Source organism: Symsagittifera roscoffensis, chromosome 4, assembly GCF_963678635.1.
Source record: "Symsagittifera roscoffensis chromosome 4, txSymRosc1.1, whole genome shotgun sequence".
NCBI classification, from domain to species: domain Eukaryota; kingdom Metazoa; phylum Xenacoelomorpha; order Acoela; family Convolutidae; genus Symsagittifera; species Symsagittifera roscoffensis.
The window spans coordinates 30,373,044-30,386,203 of NC_087065.1; positions in this window are offsets into that span (position 1 = coordinate 30,373,044).

Consider the following 13,160-nt stretch of genomic DNA (forward strand, 5'->3'; position numbering starts at 1 on the left):
CGCTATTCTGTTTAGAAGCCAGCACGGATGGACTCAATCAGGCGCGGATCTAGGAATTTCTCGAGAGGGGGGGGGGGGGGGCGGATTTTCAAAAAAAAATTTTGTCGACCTTTTTTTTAGGTCGACCAAATTGAATTTCTGAGGTCTCCCAAAGTACCAAACAGACCCTGTTTTGGTCAAAGTTTCTGCGGCGCAGGCAAAATTTGAAAAACAGGCCACTTTTTGGAAAATTTCGACCAAAATATCTTACACGTGCTGATGACATCAAACTTGTACAAAAATCAAGTCATAAAATTTAATCAAGGATTTAAAGGAGAAACGTTAGCAACAAAAAGACGAAAACTGCCCCCCCCCCCCCCCCTCCCTCAAAGTTAGTATAGATTGGCGCCGAAGGAAGTCAACCAAAAATGGATATTATCTCAAAATAGTACAAAGGGGAGACCCTTTGGGTCGACAGGGGGTCGAAGCCCTGGGGGAAGGGCGTGCCCACCCTAAATCCGCTACTGGACTCAATCTTTTTTGATGACTTGTTAAGTTTTTTTTAAAAAACTTTCCTTCTTAACAAAAAGTTAGACTCTTTTCCATTTCCCTCTTGTCAAATACTTTTTTTGCGCTATCAGTGATAACCTAAATAGAAAACTGCCTGTTACTCATTTTGAGCTCTATAAATGTTCAATCCATGGTGCAAACATATTTTAGTCATGAAAGGAAAAAATCATGGTGCAAAAGTATTTTAGTCTTGTATTTTAGTAAAGTATAAAAATCAGTTTTTAAAAACTATAAAAAAATTATTGTACAATTTCGACATCACCAGCAAGTGGAATATTTACACCTCGTACTGCAGAAGGATTTGTTCCTGTCAAAAAATACAAAAACGCAGTTTTCGTCTTTTTGTTGCTAACGTTTCTCCTTTAAATCCTTGATTAAATTTTATGACTTGATTTTTGTACAAGTTTGATGTCATCAGCACGTGTAAGATCTACTCCTCGTATTGCAGAAAAAATTGTTTCAATTATCACCGTGTCGCTGGAAAATTGAAGTAATGTAGAAAAAAGGCTGGATATATACGAGATAAACATAATTTCACTTTTCTATACCTTGATTTTTGATTTTACGTTCAATGCATTCGTATGGAATCCATTTTTTGTACAAAATCGAACCACACACGCTTTAGTTTTTACTAATCCTTAAGTGATCTTCGGGAGGCAATCTTAAAAAAATCCCTTGTCTTACAACTTCTTATAAATGTTTTGGGAAGTATATTTTACATCTTCTTTTTGAAAAAGCTGTAAAATATCGACAATTTGTACCACAAAGTTGTTTAAAAATAGAAAAAATTTTAAAACTGCAAAAAAAAGACTTTAGAATATGTTTTACTACGCGTCATGTAGATATGAAGATCACTTTTGAAAAATTTCCATTTCAAATTTTCCTCGTGAAAAATTTCAAGCAATTTTTAAAATGTGTTTCGATTTCTAAAATTAGACAATTTTTTTAAACCATTCTAGAGCTGCGTTAGCATTTGAATTTTAGTTTGATTTCATCTGAACAAAAATTTCTTTCATTCGTATCAAATAGTTTCAGTACAATTTCGACATCACCAGCAAGTGGAATGTTTACACCTCGTATTGCTGAAAGATTTGTTCATGTCAAAAAATACAAAAACGCAGTTTTTTTTTTTTTTTTATAACATTTCTCCTTTAATTTATTGGAAAAATTTTATAACTTGATTTTTTTTACAATTTTGATGTCATCAGCACGTGTAAGACCTACTCCTCGCCTTGCAGAAAAAATTGTTTCAATTATCACGTTGTCGCTGGAAAAAAGAAGTATTGTTGTAAGAAATGCTAGATATATGCAAAAAAAACATAATGCCACTTTTATATACCTTGAGTTTTGATTTTACGTTCAATGCATTCGTATGGAATGCAGTTTTTGCACAAAATCGAACCACATACGCTTAAGTTTCTGCTAATCACTAACTGATCTTCGGGAGACAATCTTACAAAAATTCCCTGTCTTTTTACTTCTTATAAAAATTTTGGGAAGCCTATTTTACAAATTCTAATTGAAAAAGCTGTAAAATTTTGCAGTTTGTCCAACAAAGTTTTTTAAAAACAAAAAAATTTTTAAACTGCAAAAACAGACTAGAATATGTTTCACTACGCGCCAAGTAGATATAAAGATTACTTTTGAAAAGTTTCCTTTTTTTAATTTTTTTCGTGACAAATTTCAAACAAACTTTAAAATGTGTTTTGGTTTCTAAAATTAGAAAGTTTTTCAAATCAATTCTAGAGCTGCGTTAGCATTTGAAATTTAATTTGGGTTCATCTGAACAAAAACTTCTTTCATTCGTATCAAATAGTTTCTGTACAATTTTGACATCACCAGCAAGTTGAAGATTTATACCTCGTATTGTTCATGTCAAAAAATACAAAAACGCAGTTTTTGTCATTTTTGCTAACGTTTCTCCTTTACTTTATTGAAAAAATTTTATGACTTAATTTTTGTAAAATTTTGATATCATCAGCACGTGTAAGATCTACTCCTCGTATTGCAGAGAAAACTGTTTCAATTATCACCGTGTCGCTGGAAATTGAAGTATTGTAGAAAAAATGCTGGTTATATGCGAAATAAACATAATTTCACTTTTCTAAACCTTGATTTTTGATTTCACGTTCAATGCATTCGTATGGAACCCATTTTTGTGTACAAAGTTGAACCAAATTTGCTCAAGTTTTCACTAATCACTAATTGGTCTTCGGGAGACAATGTTACAAAAATCCTTTATCATACAATTTCTTATAAATGTTTTGGGAAGCCTATTTTACAGTTTCTTTTTGAAAAAGCTTTAAAATATCGCAAATTGGTCCCACAAAGTTATTTCAAAATAGAAATGTTTTTAAAACTGCAAAAAAAGACTTTAGAATATGTTTCACTACGCGTCAAGTAGATATGAAGATCAGTTTTGAAAAAATTCCATTTTCAATTTTTCAAAGAAAAATTTCAAACAATTTTTTATTTGTGTTTCGATTTCTAAAATAGGATAACCTTTGTAAAACCATTCTAGAACTGCGTTAGCATTTGAATTTCAGTTTGATTTCATCTGAACAAAAGTTTTTTTCATTCGTAACAAATAGTTTCTGTACAATTTCGACATCACCAGCAAGTGGAAGGCTTACACCTCGTATTGCAGAAAGATTTGTTCATGTCAAAAACTACAAAAACATGTCAAAAACCATTTGTTTATGTCAAAAACTATTTGTTCATGTCAAAAACACAGTTTTTGTTTTTTTTTGCTAACGTTTCTACTTTAAATCATTGACTAAATTTTATGACTTGATTTTTGTACAATTTTGATATCATCAGCACGTGTAAGATCTACTCCTCGTATTGCAGAAAAAATTGATTCAATTATCACCGTGTCGCTTAAAAAATGAAGTATTGTTGTAAAAAATGCTGGATATATGCGAAATAAACATACCGCCACTTTTATATACCTTGAGTTTTGATTTTACGTTCAATGCATTCGTATGGAATGTATTTTTTTTGTACAAAATCAAACCACATACGCTTAAGTTTCTACTAATCACTAACTGATCTTCGGGAGACAATCTTACAGAAATTACCCATCTTATTACTTCTTATAAAAGTTTTGGGAAGCCTATTTTTCAAAATCTAATTGAAAAAGCTGTAAAATTTTGCAGTTTGTCAAACAAAGATTTGTAAAAACAGAAAAGATTTAAAACTGCAAAACAGACTAGAATATGTTTCACTACGCGACAAGTAAATATGAAGATTAGTTTTGAAAAAAAATCCAATTTTAATTTTTCAAAGAAAAATTTCAAACAATTTTTAAAATGTGTTTCGATTTCTAAAATTAGAAAATTTTTTAAGACCATTCTAGAGCTGCGTTAGCATTTGAAATTTAATTTGGGTTCATCTGAAAAAAATTTCTTTCAATCGTATCAAATAGTTTCTGTACAATTTCGACATCACCAGCAAGTGGAAGATTTATACCTCGTATTGCAGAAAGATTTGTTCATGTCAAAAATTACAAAAACGCAGTTTTTGTCCTTTCTTGCTAACGTTTCTCCTTTAATATATTGAATAAATTTTATGACTTGATTTTGTAGAATTTTGATATCATCAGCACGTGTAAGATCTACTCCTCGTATTGCAGAGAAAACTTTTTCAATTATCACCGTGTCGCTGGAAATTGAAGTATTGTAGAAAAAATGCTGGATATATACGAAATAAACATAATTTCCCTTTTCTAAACCTTGATTTTTGATTTCACGTTCAATGCATTCGTATGGAACCCATTTTTGTGTACAAAATTGAACCAAATTTGCTCAAGTTTCTACTAATCACTAATTGGTCTTCGGGAGACAATCTTACAAAAATCCCTTATCTTACAACTTCTTATAAATTTTTTGAAGTATATTTTTCATCTTCTTTTTGAAAACGCTGTAAAATATCGACAATTTGTACCACAAAATTGTTTAAAAATAGAAAAAAATTTAAAACTGCAAAAAAAGTCTTTAGAATATGTTTTAGTACGCGTCATGTAGATATGAAGATCAGTTTTGAAAAATTTCCATTTTTAATTTTTCAGAGAACAATTTCAAACAATTTTTAAAATGTGTTTCGATTTCTAAAATTAGAAAATTTTTTAAAACCATTCTAGAGCTGCGTTAGCATTTGATTATTAGTTTGATTTCATCTGAACAAAAGTTTCTTTCATTCGTATGAAATAGTTTCTGTACAATTTCGACATCAACAGCAAGTGGAAGGTTTACACCTCGTAATGCAGAAAGATTTGTTCATGTCAAAATTTACAGAAACATGTCAAAAACAATTTGTTTATGTCAAAAACTCTTTCTTCATGTCAAAAACACAGTTTTTTTTTCTGCTAACGTTTTTACTTTAAATCATTGACTAAATTTTATGACTTGATTTTTGTACAATTTTGATGTCATCAGCACGTGTAAGATCTACTCCTCGTATTGCAGAAAAAATTGTTTCAATTATCACCGTGTCGCTGGAAAAATGAAGTATTGTTGTAAAAAATGCTGAATATATGCGAAATAAACATAATGCCACTTTTATATACCTTGGGTTTTGATTTTACGTTCAATGCATTCATATGGAATGTTTTTTTTTGTACAAAATCGAACCACATACGCTTAAGTTTCTACTAATCATTAACTGGTCTTCGGGAGACAATCTTACAGAAATTCCCCATCTTATTACTTCTTATAAAAGTTTTGGGAAGCCTATTTTTCAAAATCTAATTGAAAAAGCTGTAAAATTTTGCAGTTTGTCAAACAAAGATTTTTAAAAACAGAAAAGATTTAAAACTGCAAAACAGACTAGAATATGTTTCACTACGCGCCAAGTAAATATGAAGATTAGTTTTGAAAAAAAATCCAATTTTAATTTTTCAAAGAAAAACTTCAAACAATTTTTAAAATGTGTTTCGATTTCTAAAATTAGAAAATTTTTTAAGACCATTCTAGAGCTGCGTTAGCATTTGAAATTTAATTTGGGTTCATCTGAAAAAAATTTCTTTCAATCGTATCAAATAGTTTCTGTACAATTTCGACATCACCAGCAAGTGGAAGATTTATACCTCGTATTGCAGAAAGATTTGTTCATGTCAAAAATTACAAAAACGCAGTTTTTGTTCTTTCTTGCTAACGTTTCTCCTTTAATATATTGAATAAATTTTATGACTTGATTTTGTAGAATTTTGATATCATCAGCACGTGTAAGATCTACTCCTCGTATTGCAGAGAAAACTTTTTCAATTATCACCGTGTCGCTGGAAATTGAAGTATTGTAGAAAAAATGCTGGATATATACGAAATAAACATAATTTCCCTTTTCTAAACCTTGATTTTTGATTTCACGTTCAATGCATTCGTATGGAACCCATTTTTGTGTACAAAATTGAACCAAATTTGCTCAAGTTTCTACTAATCAGTAATTGGTCTTCGGGAGACAATCTTACAAAAATCCCTTATCTTACAACTTCTTATAAATTTTTTGAAGTATATTTTTCATCTTCTTTTTGAAAACGCTGTAAAATATCGACAATTTGTACCACAAAGTTGTTTAAAAATAGAAAAAAATTTAAAACTGCAAAAAAAGTCTTTAGAATATGTTTTAGTACGCGTCATGTAGATATGAAGATCAGTTTTGAAAAATTTCCATTTTCAATTTTTCAGAGAACAATTTCAAACAATTTTTAAAATGTGTTTCGATTTCTAAAATTAGAAAATTTTTTAAAACCATTCTAGAGCTGCGTTAGCATTTGATTATTAGTTTGATTTCATCTGAACAAAAGTTTCTTTCATTCGTATGAAATAGTTTCTGTACAATTTCGACATCAACAGCAAGTGGAAGGTTTACACCTCGTAATGCAGAAAGATTTGTTCATGTCAAAATTTACAGAAACATGTCAAAAACAATTTGTTTATGTCAAAAACTCTTTCTTCATGTCAAAAACACAGTTTTTTTTTCTGCTAACGTTTTTACTTTAAATCATTGACTAAATTTTATGACTTGATTTTTGTACAATTTTGATGTCATCAGCACGTGTAAGATCTACTCCTCGTATTGCAGAAAAAATTGTTTCAATTATCACCGTGTCGCTGGAAAAATGAAGTATTGTTGTAAAAAATGCTGAATATATGCGAAATAAACATAATGCCACTTTTATATACCTTGGGTTTTGATTTTACGTTCAATGCATTCATATGGAATGTTTTTTTGTACAAAATCGAACCACATACGCTTAAGTTTCTACTAATCATTAACTGATCTTCGGGAGACAATTTTAGAGAAATTCCCTATCTTATTACTTCTTCTAAAAGTTTTGGGAAGCCTATTTTTCAAAATCTACTTGAAAAGGCTGTAAAATTTTGCAGTTTGTCAAACAAAGTTTTCTAAAAACAGGAAAGTTTTTAAAACTGAAAAACAGACTAGAATATGTTTCACTACGCGCCAAGTAGATATGAAGATTAGTTTTGATTAGTTTCCATTTTTAATTTTTCTCGTGAAAAATTTCAAACAGTTTTTAAAATGTGTTTTGATTTCTAAAATTAGAAAATTTTTCAAAACAATTCTAGAGCTGCGTTAGCATTTGAAATTTAATTTGCGTTCATCTGAACAAAAATTTCTTTCATTCGTATCAAATAGTTTCTGTACAATTTCGACATCACCAGCAAGTGGAAGATTTATACGTCGTATTGCAGAAAGATTTGTTCATGTCAAAAAATACAAAAGTGCAGTTTTTGTCCTTTTTTGTTAACGTTTCATTGAATAAATTTTATGACTTGATTTTTGTAGAATTTTGTTATCATCAGCACGTGTAAGATCTACTCCTCGTATTGCAGAGAAAACTGTTTCAATTATCACCGTGTCGCTGGAAAAATGAACTATTGTTGCAAAAAACGCTGGATATATGCGAAATAAACATACTGCCACTTTTATATACCTTGAGTTTTGATTTTACGTTCAATGCATTCGTATCGAATGTATTTTTTTTTGTACAAAATCGAACCACATACGCTTAAGTTTCTACTAATCACTAACTGATTTTCGGGAAACAATCCTACAGAAAATCCCTATCTTATTACTTCTTATAAAAGTTTTGAAAAGCCTATTTTTCAAAATCTAATTGAAGAAGCTGTAAAATTTTGCAGTTTGTCCAATAAAGTTTTTTAAAAACAGAAAAACTTTTAAATCTGCAAAAACAGACTAGAATAAGTTTCACTACGCGCCAAGTAGATATGAAGATTAGTTTTGAAAAGTTACCATTTTGTTTTCTCGTGAAAAATTTCAAACAAATTTTAAAATGTGTTTTGACTTCTAAAATTAGAAAATTTTTCTAAACAATTCGAGAGCTGCGTTAGCATTTGAAATTTAATTTGAGTTCATCTGAACAAAAATTTCTTTCATTCGTTTCAAATAGTTTCTGTACAATTTCGACATCACCAGCAAGTGGAAGATTTATACCTCGTATTGCAGAAAGATTTGTTCATGTCAAAAATTACAAAAACGCAGTTTTTGTTCTTTCTTGCTAACGTTTCTCCTTTAATATATTGAATAAATTTTATGACTTGATTTTGTAGAATTTTGATATCATCAGCACGTGTAAGATCTACTCCTCGTATTGCAGAGAAAACTTTTTCAATTATCACCGTGTCGCTGGAAATTGAAGTATTGTAGAAAAAATGCTGGATATATACGAAATAAACATAATTTCCCTTTTCTAAACCTTGATTTTTGATTTCACGTTCAATGCATTCGTATGGAACCCATTTTTGTGTACAAAATTGAACCAATTTTGCTCAAGTTTCTACTAATCAGTAATTGGTCTTCGGGAGACAATCTTACAAAAATCCCTTATCTTACAACTTCTTATAAATTTTTTGAAGTATATTTTTCATCTTCTTTTTGAAAACGCTGTAAAATATCGACAATTTGTACCACAAAGTTGTTTAAAAATAGAAAAAAATTTAAAACTGCAAAAAAAGTCTTTAGAATATGTTTTAGTACGCGTCATGTAGATATGAAGATCAGTTTTGAAAAATTTCCATTTTTAATTTTTCAGAGAACAATTTCAAACAATTTTTAAAATGTGTTTCGATTTCTAAAATTAGAAAATTTTTTAAAACCATTCTAGAGCTGCGTTAGCATTTGATTATTAGTTTGATTTCATCTGAACAAAAGTTTCTTTCATTCGTATGAAATAGTTTCTGTACAATTTCGACATCAACAGCAAGTGGAAGGTTTACACCTCGTAATGCAGAAAGATTTGTTCATGTCAAAATTTACAGAAACATGTCAAAAACAATTTGTTTATGTCAAAAACTCTTTCTTCATGTCAAAAACACAGTTTTTTTTTTCTGCTAACGTTTTTACTTTAAATCATTGACTAAATTTTATGACTTGATTTTTGTACAATTTTGATGTCATCAGCACGTGTAAGATCTACTCCTCGTATTGCAGAAAAAATTGTTTCAATTATCACCGTGTCGCTGGAAAAATGAAGTATTGTTGTAAAAAATGCTGAATATATGCGAAATAAACATAATGCCACTTTTATATACCTTGGGTTTTGATTTTACGTTCAATGCATTTATATGGAATGTTTTTTTGTACAAAATCGAACCACATACGCTTAAGTTTCTACTAATCATTAACTGATCTTCGGGAGACAATTTTAGAGAAATTCCCTATCTTATTACTTCTTCTAAAAGTTTTGGGAAGCCTATTTTTCAAAATCTACTTGAAAAGGCTGTAAAATTTTGCAGTTTGTCAAACAAAGTTTTCTAAAAACAGGAAAGTTTTTAAAACTGAAAAACAGACTAGAATATGTTTCACTACGCGCCAAGTAGATATGAAGATTAGTTTTGATTAGTTTCCATTTTTAATTTTTCTCGTGAAAAATTTCAAACAGTTTTTAAAATGTGTTTTGATTTCTAAAATTAGAAAATTTTTCAAAACAATTCTAGAGCTGCGTTAGCATTTGAAATTTAATTTGCGTTCATCTGAACAAAAATTTCTTTCATTCGTATCAAATAGTTTCTGTACAATTTCGACATCACCAGCAAGTGGAAGATTTATACGTCGTATTGCAGAAAGATTTGTTCATGTCAAAAAATACAAAAGTGCAGTTTTTGTCCTTTTTTGTTAACGTTTCATTGAATAAATTTTATGACTTGATTTTTGTAGAATTTTGTTATCATCAGCACGTGTAAGATCTACTCCTCGTATTGCAGAGAAAACTGTTTCAATTATCACCGTGTCGCTGGAAAAATGAACTATTGTTGCAAAAAACGCTGGATATATGCGAAATAAACATACTGCCACTTTTATATACCTTGAGTTTTGATTTTACGTTCAATGCATTCGTATCGAATGTATTTTTTTTTGTACAAAATCGAACCACATACGCTTAAGTTTCTACTAATCACTAACTGATTTTCGGGAAACAATCCTACAGAAATTCCCTATCTTATTACTTCTTATAAAACTTTTGAAAAGCCTATTTTTCAAAATCTAATTGAAGAAGCTGTAAAATTTTGCAGTTTGTCCAATAAAGTTTTTTAAAAACAGAAAAACTTTTAAATCTGCAAAAACAGACTAGAATAAGTTTCGCTACGCGCCAAGTAGATATGAAGATTAGTTTTGAAAAGTTACCATTTAGTTTTCTCGTGAAAAATTTCAAACAAATTTTAAAATGTGTTTTGACTTCTAAAATTAGAAAATTTTTCTAAACAATTCGAGAGCTGCGTTAGCATTTGAAATTTAATTTGAGTTCATCTGAACAAAAATTTCTTTCATTCGTTTCAAATAGTTTCTGTACAATTTTGACATCACCAGCAAGTGGAAGATTTATACTTCGTATTGCAGAAAGATTTGTTCATGTCAAAAAATACAAAAACGCAGTTTTTGTCCATTTTTGTTAACGTTTCTCCTTTACTTTATTGAATAAATTTTATGACTTGCTTTTTGTAGAAGTTTGATATCATCAGCACGTGTAAGATCTACTCTTCGTATTGCAGAGAAAATTGTTTCAATTATCGCCGTGTCGCTGGAAATTGAAGTATTGTAGAAAAAATGCTGGATATATACGAAATAAACATAGTTTCACTTTTCTAAACCTAGATTTTTGATTTCATGTTCAATGCATTCGTATGGTACCCATTTTTGTGTACAAAAATGAACCGAATTCGCTCAAGTTTCTACTAATCACTCTTTGGTCTTCGGGAGACAATCTTACAAAAATTCCTTTTTTATACAATTTCTTATAAATTTTTTTGGAAGCCTATTTTACAGTTTCTTTTTGAAAAAGCCTTAAAATATCGCAAATTTGTCCCACAAAATTATTTTTATCTAGAAATATTTTTAAAACTGCAAAAAAAGACTTTTGAGTATGTTTCACTACGCGTCACGTAGATATGAAGTTCAGTTTTTGAAAAATTTCCATTTTCAATTTTTTTCGTGAGAAATTTCAAACAATGTTTAAAATGTGTTTTGATTTTTAAAAATAGAAAAAATTTCAAAACAATTAATTCTAGATCTGCTTTAGCATTTTTAGCTATCAAATTTAGCTAACATAGTCAACCCCGGTTGCTAGCAAGAATGTTTAGACACTATTTTGAGAACAGAGATTGCAGAAGATTCGAAAACAACAGTTTCGTTTTTCAAGTCGCATGAAAATCAGAAATCTTTTTTCCTTTGTAAACGAAACAAAAACAAGACTGCTCGTATCAGGGCGAAACCCTGAATTTTCCGACTGCATTTTAAGGTTTTATGGAGCAGTAATAACATAAAAGAAAAAACTAAATTAAAATTTTTTTTTCTAATTTTTGAAATTTTTTAATGAAAATCATCCCCCCACACGCCATTTAAAGTACAAAAGGATAGATTTCTCTCCTTGTAACAAACCAATTATGGCAAATAAGCTTCTTTTAACCATTTTGGAACGATTTCTAAGACGGATTAACTCTCCGCTTACGCGTTAATAGCGCGAAATATATCGCGCGTTAATTGTCCCAAATTGACCAAAATGGCAATCTTTAAACCCCCGTAACTTTACAAAAAATGATCACAGGTGAAATATCTTTTCAAATTTGAGCTCAGGACAACAATACTTTTCGAATGATATAAAAAAATTCTGTCAAAAAAGGCTAGTTAAAAAGTCGAAATTTGTCTGAAGAAAAAAAAAACCCACCCCGAGCACAAATATTCCGTTACTTTCGTATCGAAAGTCGGAACAATAAGAAAACCTTTAGAGCTGTCGGTAAGTATGTACAACTTCTATGATAAAACAAGTAAGAGAATGAATTGAAATGTCTGCTCCTAAATTAACACGAGCAGTAGATTGATTGACCAGTGGTCGATTCTTGATGGTGTTGAATGGTATCTTATCAATAACGAAAGTGAAAATTTTAAAATCCTTATTTAAAAAATTTTGAATTCTGTATGAACCCATTTCCCCTTTCATTGTTGGATGAGCAAAAATTACAAACTTCTCATAAACAAGTGTGTAATGAATAAAACAAAATAACGTATCTACAAATGAACTTGGTATGTACAGGTTTGTACAAAACGGGCAAATTTACAAAATGACAAAATTGTATCTAATAATAAAAACGATTTTTTATCTACAAATTGTTACATCTGGATGATACAAAATACAATTCCACTGATCTATGATAGAATTTTGGTTTATTGAAAAAAACTTGAGAAAATTTTTGGTGTGTCTGGGAGTTTCATTCAATTTTTTAGCCAAGTGTTTCAAGTCTGTTTTTTAATTCTGCGTCAATTAATGATGACATTTCACTCACGCTGTATGCATTTTTCTCTCCGGCATGTGGTCTTGACTGAAACTGTTGCAGAAAATGTTCCATTGAGATAGAGAATTGGTTGAGGTTGGCTCTAGAGAAATAGACAGTGCTAATCCCGATATTATTGATTTGGAGGAAAACCAAGTTAGCGTTGTCTCCGCTACTAGCGTGGGCCTCCAAGGCGAAAATGTTCATGGGCTTAAGAAATCTGATGGAGCAAAAAGTAAAACATGCAACTGGGGGAAAGCTGGCTGAGAAGCTGTTGTCGAAACTACGTCCGTCGGGTCAATAGAATACTTTTTGGATAGCTTATCCACAAATTTGCGTTCTCCATGAAATTGGGGCGGAAACCTGCTTAGATGAAGGTAGGAGAAGGTTCCTCCGTTGCACTTTCTTACTGGATAGTATCCTAATCCGCACATCTAGCTACTGATGGTCCAGATATATTGCCATGTGAATCAGCGACCGCCAGTCCGCTTGACTAATATGAGTTGTCTGGGCGCTTTTCTCACCACCTGTAATAGTCAAGTCAAGGTTGTAAGATCTGATGGTATATCCTGGCAAAAAGAGGCATTGTTACGCAAAACGTCGGCGAAAGTTTTTTCAAATTTTGCACATCAACAAGGCATTGTTCTTGATTATTTGTTTTACTGTTTTGAGAAGCGTACAACATCCTTGGTTCTTATCTTTTTAGGCACATCAACAAGGCACACCCCTCAGCTTTCCACATACTTTTCAGATTTCGATCGTGAATATTTCAATTATGGCCGTGTTTGCGCATAATTTTTCTCA